At 42.7% G+C, this 16,751-nt stretch overlaps 1 protein-coding gene and 1 long non-coding RNA gene across 5 annotated transcripts in view; both read right to left on the bottom strand.

Annotated features, from left to right (window-relative positions):
• Nucleotides 1–2,226, bottom strand: part of LOC306644347 — a 125,354-nt gene extending 123,128 nt beyond the window's left edge. For all 4 annotated transcript variants that reach the window (XR_013759346.1, XR_013759347.1, XR_013759348.1 and 1 more), the window contains exons 1-2: nt 1,750–2,226; nt 727–847 (exon numbers count right to left, since the gene is read on the bottom strand). This is a non-coding gene — a long non-coding RNA (uncharacterized lncRNA). The remainder of the gene's footprint in view (nt 1–726; nt 848–1,749) is intronic.
• Nucleotides 1–16,751, bottom strand: part of LOC306644332 (uncharacterized protein) — a 112,988-nt gene that overhangs the window by 25,543 nt on the left and 70,694 nt on the right. The gene's annotated exons all lie outside the window — the stretch shown is intronic.

Below are 16,751 nucleotides of genomic sequence, written 5' to 3'. Positions count from 1 at the left end.
GTGGATGATGACACATAATGCGGGGAGGGAAGGGTTAGTGTTAGGGTTAGAGTTAGGGTTAGGGAGGGGGGCAAGTCTGGAGGAAGGAAGGACTGTATAGAGGGAAAAGAGGGGTGGGAGGGGTGGGAGGAAGGGAAAAAATAACAGAATGAATCAAACAACATTACTCTATGTAAATTTATGATTACACAAATGGTATGCCTTTATGCCATGTACAAACAGAGAAACAACATGTATCTCATTTGTTTACAATAAAATAAAAAAAAAGAACGAAATGCAAATGCAGTAGAGAATCAACGAACTCAGGAAAATGTATACACTTCTGATTTCCAGGAATGGCATCCTTTTATTACTCTACTGCAGGACTCCAATGTCTTTGGGCATACCACTTTGTGTCTGTAACATTTCAACTCGACTCTGCTAGAGAGAACACTTAAAACAATCTACAATCTATATGAAGGGGGGAAATGCTTAATTTTACCAAAAATTTTAAAATAGCTCTTCCTGATTTTATTGTCTCCACATAAAGGTAACTACAATTTAGACATAGAAAATTTAAAACACACAGACACACAAAACAGAGGTAAACAGAATATAAAGTAGTGAGATTCCACCACAGTGACCAAGATGCATCCAGAGTCACTGGAAAACAACAACAACAAAAGGACAATATACTATTTTAAAGTACCTCATTTTTAACCAAGATGAATATTTGCAACACAATACCTGTACATTTCCATGGAGTTCTCTGCAATAGAATAACTGGCTTCTTGGCACACATTTGAGGTCTTCTTTGGGCAATGTATCCAGCTGAAAGATGTCACCAACTTGCTCTCACATTTCCACACTCACGCAAAAAAAAAAAAAAAAAAAAAAAAAAAAAAAAAAAAAAACAGAAAAAAACAAAAACAAACCAACAACAAAAAACTCTGATATTCTACTGAATAAACCTTGAAGTGGACCAAACACCATACTCTGTTCCATATTTCAAAATTAGCAAATGCAATTTCAACTCAAAAAGTATTCGTTATTAGGGAAAAAGCAAGCATAACCTCTTAACACACTCTTGTAATCTAGGACTGACATTTCCTACATCCTCCTTTCTTTAACACATGCTACTTCACATTCCTTAGAGCTGTCAAATTCATTCTCATCCAAGCTGAATACACATCCCTGTCACATGGCAATGTGAGCATATTTCCACCCACACCTTGCATCAGCAAACATTTAGGTTTTCAATAAAAACTTAGGCTTCACCATTTAGGAAACTGCTTAACCCCTGTGGGCTCAGTTTTCTCATCTGTAAAACAAAAAGTGCAACAGGACTGTCTCATGGTTTCCTGAAGTCTAATAAAGGAACCGAGTGCTCAGGCAAGCCTGAAAGGTGGCATGCAAACAGTACATTTTAGCGACAAGGCCCCGTCACTGGGAATCCGTCCATGTCACACATCGCATGGGGCCAAAGCATCTGATCCAAGTCTCTCCCAGGGTGGAACCTGGAGCCCACAGGACCGAGCGCCTTGCTGCCTCCCTAAGTCACTGCTCTCGCCGCTGCTCCACTGGAGACCCTTCCTATGTTGCGCTGCTTCACTTAATGCTGGAGACACCGGAGGGCCTCCTGCGCTGTCAGCCAGGAGCAGGAAGAAAGCAGCAGGGGTTTCCAGGCGGGAAGTTGAGGAAGAAAGAGAGAGAGACGCGAGAGAAACAAGGCGGCGGGTTGCCGGTGGCCGTCAGTGGACTCCGAAGTACCTGGAGGCGGCTCCTCTCCACGCGGCCTCCCTCGCCCTGGCGGAGGCTCCTCCTCCGTCGCCCTCCACTCCCCAGAGCGCCTGCTGCCCGGGCATCCTCTTCACCTGGAGTCCGGGTCCCAGGCGAGGCTGCTGCGGCCACGCCGCCCTGGACAGGACCCTGGAGCCGAGACCACACCCGGCTGTGAGCGGAGTCCCCGCGGAGGACCCGCCCTCGGGAGAACGAGGGCAGCGCGGGACCGGGCGGCCGTCGGTGCGGAGGCCACCAGGCGGGCCCGAGGGACAGGCAGCGGGATGGAGCCTGCGAAGGCGGCGGCAGCGCCCTCCCGGGTCCCACCCCGTCCCCAGGCCTGGCGCGGGGGTCTCGGCGCCGAGTCCGTGGCCGCTCCCGCCCGCTCACCTTCCACGCGGCCGGCCCGGGCCTGCGAGCTGCCCGCAGACCCACCGCCTCGGCGCGACCAGGCGCCTCTGCGGGTCAAAGTTCGCGCCCTGAATTGGAAATCCATATGCAACAGAATGAAACTAAACCCATATCTCTCACCATGCACGAAACTAAACTCAAAATGGATTAAGGACCTCGGAATCAGACCAGAGACCCTGCAGATTATAGAAGAAAAAGTAGGTCCAAATCTTCACCTTGTTGGTCTAGGACCAGACTTCCTTAACAGGACTCCCATAGCACAAGAAATAAAAGCTAGAATCAACCACTGGGATAGATTCAAACTAAAAAGCTTTCTCTCAGCAAGGAACTATCAGTAATGCGAAGAAAGAGCCTACAGAGTGGAAGAATATCTTTGCCAATCATACTTCAGATAGAGCACTAATCTCCAGAATCTATAAAGAACTCAAAAAACTCTACTCCAAGAATTCAAATAAGTCCAGTCGATAAATGGGCTAAGGAAATGAATAGACACTTCACAGAAGAAGATCTACAAGCAATCAACAAACATATGGAAAAATGCTCAACATCTCTAGTAAGAGAAATGCCAAATCAAAACCACCCTAAGATTCCATCTCACCCCAATTAGAATGGCGATTATCAAGAATACGAGCAACAACAGGTGTTGGCGAGGATGTGGGGAGAAAGGTACACTCATACACTGCTGGTGGGACTGCAAATTAGTGCAGCCACTATGGAAAGCAGTGTGGAGATTCCTTAGAAAACTCGGAATGGAACCACCATTTGACCCAGCTATCCCACTCCTTGTCCTATACTCAAAGGACTTAAAATCAGCATACTACAGAGATACAGCCACATCAATGTTCATAGCTGCTCAATTCACAATAGCCAGACTCTGGAACCAACCTAGATGCCCTTCAATTGATGAGTGGATAAAGAAGCTGTGGTATATATATACAATGGAATATTATTCAGCCATAAAGAATGATAAAATTATGGCATTTGCAGGCAAATGGATGAAATTGGAGAATATCATGCTAAGTGAGATAAGCGAATCGCAAAAAGCCAAAGGAAGAATGATATCGCTAATAAGTGGATGATGACACATAATGCGGGGAGGGAAGGGTTAGTGTTAGGGTTAGAGTTAGGGTTAGGGAGGGGGGCAAGTCTGGAGGAAGGAAGGACTGTATAGAGGGAAAAGAGGGGTGGGAGGGGTGGGAGGAAGGGAAAAAATAACAGAATGAATCAAACAACATTACTCTATGTAAATTTATGATTACACAAATGGTATGCCTTTATGCCATGTACAAACAGAGAAACAACATGTATCTCATTTGTTTACAATAAAATAAAAAAAAAGAACGAAATGCAAATGCAGTAGAGAATCAACGAACTCAGGAAAATGTATACACTTCTGATTTCCAGGAATGGCATCCTTTTATTACTCTACTGCAGGACTCCAATGTCTTTGGGCATACCACTTTGTGTCTGTAACATTTCAACTCGACTCTGCTAGAGAGAACACTTAAAACAATCTACAATCTATATGAAGGGGGGAAATGCTTAATTTTACCAAAAATTTTAAAATAGCTCTTCCTGATTTTATTGTCTCCACATAAAGGTAACTACAATTTAGACATAGAAAATTTAAAACACACAGACACACAAAACAGAGGTAAACAGAATATAAAGTAGTGAGATTCCACCACAGTGACCAAGATGCATCCAGAGTCACTGGAAAACAACAACAACAAAAGGACAATATACTATTTTAAAGTACCTCATTTTTAACCAAGATGAATATTTGCAACACAATACCTGTACATTTCCATGGAGTTCTCTGCAATAGAATAACTGGCTTCTTGGCACACATTTGAGGTCTTCTTTGGGCAATGTATCCAGCTGAAAGATGTCACCAACTTGCTCTCACATTTCCACACTCACGCAAAAAAAAAAAAAAAAAAAAAAAAAAAAAAAAAAAAAAACAGAAAAAAACAAAAACAAACCAACAACAAAAAACTCTGATATTCTACTGAATAAACCTTGAAGTGGACCAAACACCATACTCTGTTCCATATTTCAAAATTAGCAAATGCAATTTCAACTCAAAAAGTATTCGTTATTAGGGAAAAAGCAAGCATAACCTCTTAACACACTCTTGTAATCTAGGACTGACATTTCCTACATCCTCCTTTCTTTAACACATGCTACTTCACATTCCTTAGAGCTGTCAAATTCATTCTCATCCAAGCTGAATACACATCCCTGTCACATGGCAATGTGAGCATATTTCCACCCACACCTTGCATCAGCAAACATTTAGGTTTTCAATAAAAACTTAGGCTTCACCATTTAGGAAACTGCTTAACCCCTGTGGGCTCAGTTTTCTCATCTGTAAAACAAAAAGTGCAACAGGACTGTCTCATGGTTTCCTGAAGTCTAATAAAGGAACCGAGTGCTCAGGCAAGCCTGAAAGGTGGCATGCAAACAGTACATTTTAGCGACAAGGCCCCGTCACTGGGAATCCGTCCATGTCACACATCGCATGGGGCCAAAGCATCTGATCCAACTCTCTCCCAGGGTGGAACCTGGAGCCCACAGGACCGAGCGCCTTGCTGCCTCCCTAAGTCACTGCTCTCGCCGCTGCTCCACTGGAGACCCTTCCTATGTTGCGCTGCTTCACTTAATGCTGGAGACACCGGAGGGCCTCCTGCGCTGTCAGCCAGGAGCAGGAAGAAAGCAGCAGGGGTTTCCAGGCGGGAAGTTGAGGAAGAAAGAGAGAGAGACGCGAGAGAAACAAGGCGGCGGGTTGCCGGTGGCCGTCAGTGGACTCCGAAGTACCTGGAGGCGGCTCCTCTCCACGCGGCCTCCCTCGCCCTGGCGGAGGCTCCTCCTCCGTCGCCCTCCACTCCCCAGAGCGCCTGCTGCCCGGGCATCCTCTTCACCTGGAGTCCGGGTCCCAGGCGAGGCTGCTGCGGCCACGCCGCCCTGGACAGGACCCTGGAGCCGAGACCACACCCGGCTGTGAGCGGAGTCCCCGCGGAGGACCCGCCCTCGGGAGAACGAGGGCAGCGCGGGACCGGGCGGCCGTCGGTGCGGAGGCCACCAGGCGGGCCCGAGGGACAGGCAGCGGGATGGAGCCTGCGAAGGCGGCGGCAGCGCCCTCCCGGGTCCACCCCGTCCCCAGGCCTGGCCGGGGGTCTCGGCGCCGAGTCCGTGGCCGCTCCCGCCCGCTCACCTTCCACGCGGCCGGCCCGGGCCTGCGAGCTGCCCGCAGACCCACAGCCTGGACGCGACCAGTCCCTACGGCGGGTCAAAGTTCGCGCCCTGAATTGGAAATCCATATGCAACAGAATGAAACTAAACCCATATCTCTCACCATGCACGAAACTAAACTCAAAATGGATTAAGGACCTCGGAATCAGACCAGAGACCCTGCAGATTATAGAAGAAAAAGTAGGTCCAAATCTTCACCTTGTTGGTCTAGGACCAGACTTCCTTAACAGGACTCCCATAGCACAAGAAATAAAAGCTAGAATCAACCACTGGGATAGATTCAAACTAAAAAGCTTTCTCTCAGCAAAGGAAACTATCAGCAATGCGAAGAAAGAGCCTACAGAGTGGGAGAATATCTTTGCCAATCATACTTCAGATAGAGCACTAATCTCCAGAATCTATAAAGAACTCAAAAAACTCTACTCCAAGAATTCAAACAGTCCAGTCAACAAATGGGCTAAGGAAATGAATAGACACTTCACAGAAGAAGATCTACAAGCAATCAACAAACATATGGAAAAATGTTCAACATCTCTAGTAATAAGAGAAATGCAAATCAAAACCACCCTAAGGTTCCATCTCACCCCAATTAGAATGGCGATTATCAAGAATACGAGCAACAACAGGTGTTGGCGAGGATGTGGGGAGAAAGGTACACTCATACACTGCTGGTGGGGCTGCAAATTAGTGCAGCCACTATGGAAAGCAGTGTGGAGATTCCTTAGAAAACTTGGAATGGAACCACCATTTGACCCAGCTATCCCACTCCTTGGCCTATACCCAAAGGACTTAAAATCTGCATACTACAGAAATACAGCCACATCAATGTTCATAGCTGCTCAATTCACAATAGCCAGACTGTGGAACCAACCTAGATGCCCTTCAATTGATGAGTGGATAAAGAAACTGTGGTATATATATACTATGGAATATTACTCAGCCATAAAGAATGATAAAATTATGACATTTGCAGACAAATGGATGAAATTGGAGAATATCATGCTAAGTGAGATAAGCCAATCTCAAAAAGCCAAAGGACGAATGATATCGCTAATAAGTGGAGGTTGACACATAATGGGGGGGAGGGAAGGGTTAGAGTTAGGGTTAGGGAGGGGGGCAAGTATGGAGGAAGGAACTACTGTATAGAGGGTAAAGAGGGGTGGGAGGGGTGGGGGGAAGGGAAAAAAATAACAGAATGAATCAAACAACATTGCTCTATGTAAATTTATGATTACACAAATGGTATGCCTTTACGCCATGTACAAACAGAGAAACAACATGTATCCCATTTGTTTACAATAAAAAAAAAAAAAAAAGTTCGCGCCCTGGGCTAGGCCCCGCCCCTCCCGTCTCCGTGGCGACGGCTCCCCGCGCTTCCACTTCCGCCTCTGCCTTGGGGGCGGTTCCCCGGGGCGCCCCGCCTGCCCGGCTGTCAGCTCAGCCGGCGGACTCAGGTGCGGCAGGATCGGGCCTCCTGCCGGACACAGACTCCGTCGGTGTGCGTCCTGCGGCTGCCTCGTCGTGGCCACCACTGTGTGGACACCCCGACGCTCGGGTTCCCATCGGAGCAGCTTGTCAGTCAGGGTGGTGAGAAAACTGCACGCGACAGGTGCCTGGAAGGGCGCCTGCCAATCTGCCGGCTGTGCGGGGACTGCCTCCAAGGCCTGTGGCACAGCCAGGTGCTGGGAGGGCTTTCTTGGCATATGTGGTCAGCTCAGCCCCAGCCTCAGGTCGGAAGCGGGACCTTCCCTCAAGCAGGCACGTCTCTCTGGGTAGCACTGCCCAGCGGTGGCCCTGTACTGACAAGGATGTGGTAGAAAACAGACACCGTGCCAGGGTGCTGGCACTAAGCACCTAGAGAACCTGCACCAAGAGACAGCCAGGACCCTCACTCCCCAGGCACCATGAGATTGGCCTTGGAGCGGTCAGAGCTGCTGCTGTGCCCTGGTGGGCCTCCAGTTCCCCAGAAGCCCGCCTGCTCTACTGCTCAAGGGCTGGCTGTCACCCTGACCTTCCACTGATGTTTCCCTTACACTCCCATCAAGTAAGGGAACCCGGAACGACAACTCAGTTCCCTGTAGTTTGAAATGGCCCAAAGGATGCAAAGAGGCAGCACAGAGTAGGGATCAAATAAATGGTAGCTGATTCCTTTTCCAGGACAAGGAAGTGTCAACTAAGAGAAAGGATTATTCCTGCAGAGAGATATGATGGTGCCCTCCCTGATCTCGTCTTTTGTCTCCTACAGTGTATGTTTGGCTGTTGTTGGTTCAGGGATAACACATGCTGTAAGGTATACAGACAGTGAGGTGCAGGACTGCTTTAATGTTTTGATTTAGACATAATGTTTTTGTCCTTTGGATATGGTTGAAGAAACACAGCAGCTCTGATTGCACTAGCATACATTTGCCACTACAGTGGAAGACAGACTGAAGACAAAATTTCTAAGAGAAATAAGGCAGGGTAAAGACCACCACAGAGGCGTGAAGGTGCAGTCCATGTCCATCTATGATCAGTGAGTCAATAAATTCCTTTTGGTAAGCGAGTCAGTTAGCAGTGGGATGTCCTGTTACTTGGTCAGTGTATAGAACATTGTGGGAAGAAGAGTTTTCCAACTTGCAAAACAAAGATCTCTCCATAGTGAGACTGTTTGAAAAAATGTTCACAAAGCTGCACATTCTGCAGTGTGTGAACTTTCCTGTGGGATTAGAAAAATAATCTCAAAGGCTTATTTACAAAACTAAGAGCCACCAAAATTTTTCATACTTTTACGATAGTAAATACACTTAAAAAAAGAGTGGATAAATGGATTGGCATGCAGTATTCAGCAGCCTTAAAGGAAAAGAGTAATTTCTTCTGCCTTATGTCCACAAATACATTGCGTTTAATATGAGAGGACATAATTTATGTATACATGGATACTTAATGGAATCAACTAATTAATGTAAAGAAGGATAATCGGCACAGAAGTCAAGATCACTAGTTGAATCAATAACTGGGATAGATTCAAACTAAAAAGCTTTCTCTCAGCAAAGGAAACTATCAGCAATGCGAAGAAAGAGCCTACGGAGTGGGAGAATATCTTTGCCAATCATACTTCAGATAGAGCACTAATCTCCAGAATCTATAAAGAACTCAAAAAACTCTACTCCAAGAATACAAATAGTCCAGTCGACAAATGGGCTAAGGAAATGAATAGACACTTCACAGAAGAAGATCTACAAGCAGTCAACAAACATATGGAAAAATGTTCAACATCTCTAGTAATAAGAGAAATCCAAATCAAAACCACCCTAAGATTCCATCTCACCCCAATTAGAATGGCAATTGTCAAGAATACAAGCAACAACAGGAGTTGGCGAGGATGTGGGGAGAAAGGTACACTCATACATTGCTGGTGGGACTGCAAATTAGTGCAGCCACTCTGGAAAGCAGTGTGGAGATTCCTTAGAAAACTTGGAATGGAACCACCATTTGACCCAGCTATCCCACTCGTTGGCCTATACCCAAAGGACTTAAAATCAGCATACTACAGAGATACAGCCACATCAATGTTCATAGCTGCTCAATTCACAATAGCCAGACTCTGGAACCAACCTAGATGTCCTTCAATTGATGAATGGATAAAGAAACTGTAGTATATATATACAATGGAATATTATTCAGCCATAAAGAATGATAAAATTATGGCATTTGCAGGCACATGGATGCAATTGGAGAATATCATGCTAAGTGAGATAAGCCAATCTCAAAAAGCCAAAGGACGAATGATATCGCTAGTAAGTGGATGATGACACATAATGGGGGGAGGGAAGGGTTAGTGTTAGGGTTAGAGTTAGGGTTAGGGAGGGGGGCAAGTCTGGAGGAAGGAAGGACTGTATAGAGGGAAAAGAGGGGTGGGAGGGGTGGGAGGAAGGGAAAAAATAACAGAATGAATCAAACAACATTACTCTATGTAAATTTATGATTACACAAATGGTATGCCTTTATGCCATGTACAAACAGAGAAACAACATGTATCTCATTTGTTTACCCTAAAAAAATATAAACTCTAAAAAAAAATAGAAGTGCAATTGATTTAAAATAATTTTTGCAGTGACATTAATTTTCAATTTTTTATAACTTGTGTCTGCAGAATTTGTCCATTTAATTGTTTTAAACTTTAATCAGTAAAAATATCTAATTATTAAAGAATATTTTGGAAATACAAATAATGAAAGAATAAAGTTAAAAAAAAAAAAAAAAGATCACTAGTTGACATTTTCCAGGTTTTGAGAAAGGTTAGAACTGAAACGTCAGGGCTATATTTCGATCTGTTCAAATAAAGGACATTATGTCATTGTTTCCCTTCACTGTGGGTTTTCCCCTTTTGCATTAGTCATGTCTGCTCAGGCTCCTTTACCTCGGCATTTCCACAGCCCTTAGCCTTTCTTGGTCTTTTATTAAATTACCTTTTTTTTTTTTTTTTTTTTTTGCGGTACTGGGGATCAAACCCAGGGCCTTGTGCATGCGAGGCAAGCACTCTACCAACTGAGCTATACCCCCAACCCCTAAAATAACATTTTTGAAAGCTATTTCCTCTTCGTATTTTTTTTCACAATTGACCTACTGTAGATGTCTTACAGTTCTTTGTCTTACAGTTCTTTGAATTCCAACGTACATTGAGACACATGCAATGAGCAGCACAATAAAGTTACAGAAAAAGTTGTTATTGCCCAAACTCCACCATAATCCAGCATTTTAGCAGTATGCCTGTTGCTTGCATAATCTCTGGCAAACATGATTTATTCTTCTTTACAATAATTTTGAACAGACATTCATAAAACAGCATGTAAACTTTTGAGATTGTTTTCTTTCACTCAGCACAGTGCCTTTAGGATTTATTCAAGATGTTACACTTATCAGTAATTTGTTCCTTTTGATTGCTGCCTAGTACTCGTATGAATGTATCACCATTTGTTTTCCCATTCAACAGTTGAAGGACTTGGGAATTTGTTTCCATTTTGGGGTGATTACGAAGACAGCCATCTGAACATTCATGTGTAGGCTTTTGTGTGAGCCTAAGTTCTTATTTGTCTAGGATAAGTCGCTAGGAGTGAGATTTGTTGGTTTCAATGATGGGTATATGTTTGGTTTTATTAAGAAATTGCCAAGTGATCATCCTGATCCTTACTCGGGCTGCAGCTGAGAGGAGATGATCTCTTTGTGGGAGGCTGCTATTAGTGTCCAGCTGCTCGAGCAAGGTGCACAGACCACAAGTTGAGTAGTCTATTTGAGTTGATTTTTGAACAACTCATCAGAGTGGAGAACATCACCACAGACAGGAATGGAGAGAGAGAGAGAGAGAGAGAGAGAGAGAGAGAGAGAGAGAGAGAGAGAGAGAACTTCCGTCACCAAGACAGAATATAAACCCTAAGGGCAAACTGGGAGGGAGCCACCTCCTCCAGCCACACCCTACTGCCTACAGTTGCCAGCCAGTTAGTCCCTGTCAGTGGACTGATGCACTAGTCAGGTTAAGGCTCTCATAACTTGCTCTGTCTCACAGGTGAACTTGCCAGCTAAACCATAACACCTGGGAAGCCACCTTAAGTTTGTACCTTAACTATTTCTCATATGACATTTTCCTGGACTGTCAGCCTTCAGGCCTTTTTCTAGTTTCACAGATTGGAAATCTCACTTTTAAATGGTGCATCCTACTGAACACAGTACTCCATAGGGAAATCAGGTATTTATGTTCATATGTGCATTGAACAGATATATTTTGATGTCCTACTAGGTGCCAGGTACTGTTCAACATTCTAGGATACAGCACAGGTCTGGGCCTTCCCTATTATCTAGCTTACTTTTTTATGTGTATCCTAAATTAAATAAGCTTTGAGGCAGGGAGGTAGGGATGTGTGTGTGTGTGTGTGTAGTATGTGTGTGAAGTGTTCACAGCTCACAGGTTACCTTTAACTATTGTTGGGAGAGTCAAAGGTAAGTGAAACAAACTCTTCCTCAGGGAAAAGAGGGCAAATAGGGCACATACTCACACCTTACTAATTTTATAGGATATTTCCTATGTACTGCTATGAGGTGATATTCCATGTGTCTCTTGGTTCTACACCTCTTAAAAGAAATCTGCATTTGTTCTAGAGTTGTTTTCTTAAAGAATGTGTTATGGGCAACTTCAAAGGATAATGTCTCACTTAACAAAATGGCAGGCATGCTTAATGACCAATATAAAAAGTTGTGGGCTGAAGTTGTGGCTCAGCGGTAGGGTGCTTGCTTAGCTTGCATGAGGCAGTGGGTTTGATTCTCATCACCGCACAGAAATACATGAAATAATGGTCCATTGATGACTAAAAAATACTTTTTCAAAAACCTGGGGATTTTTATCCTCAGGGTCCTGTTTGTACACACACTACAACTAACAGATTTATACCAGGCATTGTGGTGCACAGCTTTATTCCCAGTGACTTGGGATGCTGAGGCAGGGGGATCATGAGTTCAAAGACAACCTTAGCAAGTTAGTGAGGCCCTGAGCAACTTAGTGAGACTGTAACTGTAAATAAAAAACGAAAAGGCCTAGGTGGTTATGTACCCCTGGGTTCAATCCCTGATACCAATTAAAAAAGAAAAAAAAAAGTATTAAGCTTCACGTTGTTCATGGAATTGGCTTTTAGGGATATACTCTTTGTTTTCTTGTGTTCTGATTTGTTGTACATGACAGTAGAGAGGATTTATACATTTTTAGAGTTCATACATAAATGGAGCGTACTCTCTCATTGGCACATTATAGTTACACATAATGAGGGCATTTGTTGTTGCATATTTGAACATGCACATAACGTGACAAAGTGATTTGAACACTATCACTCCCTTTCTCTCTGTGCTTCCACTCTCCTTCCACACCCTGATCTCTTTCCTCTGCTGATCTTCCTTTGATTTTCATGAGTCCACCCTGCTACACACACACTTTCTTTTCCTTTTTCCTCTTTAGCTTCCACAAATGAGAGAAAACATATGACCCTTGACCTTCTAAGTTTGGCTTATTTCTATTTACATAATGGTCTCTAGATTCATCTATGACATTGTTTCATTTTTATTTTTGGTTGGATACAACTTCATTGATCTTATATGCCACATTTCTTTTTCTATTTTTTTATTTTTTATTATATAATTTATTTTATTGTAAACAATGGGATACATGTTGTTTCTGTTTGTACATGGAGTAACCGCATACTATTTGTGTAATCATATATTTCCATAGGGTAATGATGTTTGATTCATTCTTTCATTTTTTCCTTTGCCCCCACTCCTCCCACCCCTCTTTTCCCCTCTAAACAGTCCCTCCTTTCTCCATTCTTATCCCCTCCCACACCCTATTATGGGTCATCATCCGCTTATCAGCGAAATCATTCGTCCTTTGGTTTTTGAGATTGGCTTTTCTCACTTAGCATGATATTCTCCAATTTCATCCATTTGCCTTCAATCCATAATTTTATTCTTCTTTATAGCTGAGTAATATTGCATTGTATATATATATTCCACAGTTTCTTTATCCATTCATCAACTGAAGGACATCTAGGTTGATTCCACTGTCTGGCTATTGTGAATTGAGCAGCTATGAACATTGATGTGGCTGCATCTCTGTCGTATGCTGATTTTAGGTCCTTTGGGTATAGGCCAAGGAGTGGGATAGCTGGGTCAAATGGTGGGTCCATTCCAAGTTTTCTAAGGAATCTCCACACTGCGTTCCAGAGTGGCTGCACTAATTTGAATCCCCACCAGAAATGTACGAATGTACCTTTTCCCCCACATTCTCTCCAACACCTGTTGTTGCTTATATTCTTGATAATCGCCATTCTAATTGGGGTGAGATGGAATCTTAGTGTAGTTTTGATTTGCATTTCTCTTATTACTAAAGATGGTGAACATTTTTTCATATGTTTGTTGATTTTGTGTAGATCTTCTGTGAAGCACCTGTTCATTTTCTTAGCCCATTTGTTGATTGGTTTATTTGTATTCTTGGTGTAGAGTTTTTTGAGTTCTTTATATATTCAGCAATTAGGGCTCCATCTGAACTATGAGTGGCAAATATTTTTCTCCCACTCTGCAGGCTCTCTCTTTGCATTGCTGATAGTTTCCTTTGCTGAGAGAAAGCTATTCAAATTTGAATCTATCCCAGTTATTGATTCTTGCTTTTATTTCTTGTGCTATGGGAGTCCTGTTAAGGAAGTCTGATCCTAAGCCAACATGGTGAAGATTTGGACCTGCTTTTTCTTCTATAAGATGCAGGGTCTCTGGTCTGATTTCAAGGTCCTTGATCCATTGTGAGTTGAGTTTTGTGCAGGGTGAGAGATAGGGGTTTAGTTTCATTCTGTTGCATATGGATTTCCAGTTTTCCCAGCACCATTTGTTGAAGAGGCTCTCTTTTCTCCATTGCATATTTTTGGCACATTTGTCTAGTATGAGAAAATTGTATTTATTTGGGTTTGTGTCCATGTCCTTTATTCTGTACCATTGATCTTGCTGTCTATTTTGGTACCTGTACCATGCTGCTTTTGTTACCATTGCTTTGTAGTATAGTTGATGTTCTGGTATTGTGATACCCCCTGTTTCATTCTTCCTGCTAACGATTGCTTTAGCTATTTTGGGTTTCTTATTCTTCCAGATGAATTTCATGATTGCTTGCTCTATTTCTGTACATTGGGATTTTAATTGGAATTGCATTGAATCTGTATAGCACTTTTGGTAGTATGGCCATTTTGACAATATTAATTCTGCCTATCCAAGAACATGGGAGATCTTTCCATCTTCAAAGGAAAGATTAATTAATTTCTTAATTTCTTTCTTCAGTGTTTTGTAGTTTTCCTTGTAGAGATCTTTTACCTCTTTGGTTAGATTGATACCCAAATTTTTTTTTTTTTGAGGCTATTGCAAATGGAGTTGTTTTCCTAATTTCCCTTTCAGCTGTTTCATCACTTGCATATAAAAATGCTGTAGATTTATGCGTGTTGATTTTATAGCCTGCTATTTTGCTGAATTCATTGATGAAGTCTAGAAGTTTTCTGGAGGAGGTTTTTGGATCCTCTAAATATAGAATCATGTCATCCCCAAATAGTGACAGTTTAAGTTCCTCTTTTCCTATTCGTATCCCTTTAATTTCTTAAATTAATTAATTGCCTAATTGCTCCGGCTAGAGTTTGGAGGACAATGTTGAATAGAAGTGGTGAAAGAGGACATCTCTGTCTTGTTCCCGATGTTAATGGGAATGGTTTCAGTTTTTCTCCATTAAGAATGATGTTGGCCATGGGCTTAGCATAAATAGCCTTTACAATGTTCAGGTATGTTCCTACTATCCCTATTTTTTCTAGTGTTTTGAGCATGAAAGGGTTTTGTATTTTGTCGAACGATTTTTCTGCATCTTTGAAATAACCATATGATTCTTATCCTTAAGTATGTTGACATGATGGATTATGTTTATTGATTTACGGATGCTAAACCATCCTTGAATTCCAGGGATGAATCCCACTTGATCGTGGTGCATGATTTTCTTAATATGTTTTTTGATATGGTTTACCAATATTTTGTTAAGGACCTATGCATCTATATTCATCAAGGATATTGGTCTAAAATTTGCTTTCCTTGATGTGTCTTTTCCTGGTTTGAGTATGAGTGTGATATTAGCTTCACAGAATGTGTTCAGTAGGGTACTCTCCTTTTCTATTTCCTGGAATACTTTGAGAAGTATTGGAATGAGTTCTTCTTTGAAGGTCTTGTAGAACTCAGCTGCGAATATGCCTGGTCATGGGCTTTTCCTGGATGGTAGGTTTTTAATAGCTTCTTCTATTTCATTGCTTGATATTGATCTGTTTAAATTGTGTGTGTCCGCTGGTTCAGTTTGGGAGGAGCATATGTCTCTAGAAGGGATATACTCTTACCCTGATTGCTGCGATGTTTATGAATTAAAAAATACTTTGTCTCAAAGTCTGATGTCTTCTACTACCATCCAAGAGATGATGGCAGTCTTGCTTAACTTGTGAATAAGATAAAGTCTCAAACCCTCAACCCTTGACAAATGCCACTCAAATCCCCTCTGCCTCACATTCTGCCCCTCATGCAGCCTGGAGTATTTGGCAGACTTTGACTTTGTAGGCAGGAACAACCTGATAACATGTTGCTATGCCTGTGTTGTTGTACTTCTTTCTTCCTGACCTGGGATTTCTACAATATTCCCTTGCAGCCAGAATCTGCTCAGCTTGCATGCATGCACAGCTGGTGTTGCAGAGGAGACCAGCTGGTGGAGCCAGAGCCAAGCAGACATGTATGTTCCTGGCCCAGAATCTTATGTTCTTGCTTGAGAGGTTTCCAGGCAACAGGAGACTTAGTGAAAGAAAGAAGTATTTTGGAAGGGATAGAGCAAGAGAAAATTTGGACACCCCCCAAGAGAAAGAGTGGATCCACATAGGAAAAGAGGTACATAGGAAAGTTTCCAGCAAGTCCCAGTAAGGTCCACCTCAACTTCGGACAGACAGTAGGATTGCATCAGACTTCCTAGTCCCCACTGGACATAGCTTGGAGAGTCAACGAGTGAGAAATGAAAAGGCTACAAAGAGGCAGCAAGTTTCCCTCTGAAAATAGAAGACAGTCATGGTCTCGACTGCATAAATTTTAGAAAGTCTTAATAACTGAAAAGCAGGGGACATGGAGAATTCTGTGCAACTTGATAGTTTCACAAAGTGGGCCAAGAAAATGATAAAGGAATGTGTGTCCAGCATGGCCATTGAGTCAGCTTTGTTGCTGAGGGTATTCTTGGTTTTGTTTTTGCCTCAACTTTGTGAGTTTGGCTTCCCCTATTTTTATTTGTGAATTATAATTATAAATTTTAGTGGCATTCATTGTTACATACTCTTCCATGCACATGATATAACAATGTAATTTGGTCAATATTCCTCTCTGGTATTTCCCTTTTCCCTCCCCTATCCCTTCCCCTGGGCCCTGACTTCTATTCGACTAGTCTTCCTTCCTCTCTCTTGAGATCCCCTGCCCCTGTATTTTTCATTTCCTTTTTTTTTTTTTCTCTCTCTCTCTATCTTCTACATATGAGAGAAAAACATATGACCCTTGATTCTCTGAGTCTGGTTTACTTATCCTTACAAGGCTTTCAACTTCTATTCATTTTCCTGCAAGTGACACAATTTCATTCTTCTTTACTGCTAAATAAAACTCCACTGTGTATATATACCACATTTTCTTTATCTACTTATCATCGATAGATATATCAGCTTATTCCATAATTTGCTTATCATGAACTGTGCTTCTGTAAACGTGGCATGTATGCAATG

The sequence above is a fragment of the Sciurus vulgaris genome, assembly GCF_902686455.1.
Source record: "Sciurus vulgaris genome assembly, chromosome: 14".
In the NCBI taxonomy this organism is placed as follows: Eukaryota; Metazoa; Chordata; class Mammalia; order Rodentia; family Sciuridae; genus Sciurus; species Sciurus vulgaris.
The sequence above is the reverse complement of the archived record's forward strand: the minus strand, read 5'-3'. Positions and strand labels throughout refer to the sequence as shown.